At 40.7% G+C, this 722-nt stretch overlaps 1 pseudogene; it reads left to right on the top strand.

The window, feature by feature from the left end:
• The first annotated feature begins 271 nt into the window (after positions 1–271).
• On the top strand, positions 272–390 carry LOC111736269 (annotated as a pseudogene).
• The last annotated feature ends 332 nt before the right edge of the window (positions 391–722 follow it).

The raw sequence follows: 722 nt of genomic DNA, 5'->3' as shown, positions 1-722 counted from the left end.
TTTTTTTTTTTTAACACCTACAGCACCTGTTCTTCCTAGGTGGTCTCCTATCCAGCTTAGATTCCGAGATCAGACAGGATGGGGCATGTTCAGCGTAGCATGGCCATAGACGAACATTGACTTCTTTATCAAGCTACTCGTCAGAAGATTAATTGTTTACAATGAGAAGGTAAAGTCTCTCACTAATAACATTCTGTAGAGTAAGTTCCTCCATCCTCTTCTACAAACTATGAGAGCTTCTGGGTGATTAAACTATTTAAAGAACACTGTAGTCTATGGCCATGCTACCCTGAACAAGCCCGATCCCGACCGATCCTGGAAGCTAAGCAGGGTCAGGCCTGGTTAGTACTTGGATGGGAGACCACCTAGGAAGACCAGGTGCTATAGGCGTAAAAAAAAACTGACAAGGTCCTTGCAATCTGTGAAGTCAACCAAGAGTTGCCTCACCTAAATTAATTAATTAATTAATTAATTAAAGAACGCTATGAGTAAACAATCATTATCTTCAATCTGACACCAAAGACACGGAAGGACTCTGGAAGTCAGCAAACAATGTAGTCGCCTAGATACGGAGTAGAAACCAGTTAGCAAAATAAGTAAATCCTTAGGTCAAAGCAAGTTGACTGAGATTAGGAGAAACTAATTTATTACAGAGAAAGAAGGTGACAATCGATCTGGGAGGAGACAAACTCAGATGTGGAGTTGAGTTGGTTGTTATTATC

This window comes from Pteropus vampyrus, unplaced genomic scaffold (genome assembly GCF_000151845.1).
Source record: "Pteropus vampyrus isolate Shadow unplaced genomic scaffold, Pvam_2.0 Scaffold1, whole genome shotgun sequence".
Classification (NCBI taxonomy): Eukaryota; Metazoa; Chordata; class Mammalia; order Chiroptera; family Pteropodidae; genus Pteropus; species Pteropus vampyrus.
Note: the sequence above shows the minus strand (reverse complement) of the source record. Positions and strands in the feature narration are given on the sequence as shown.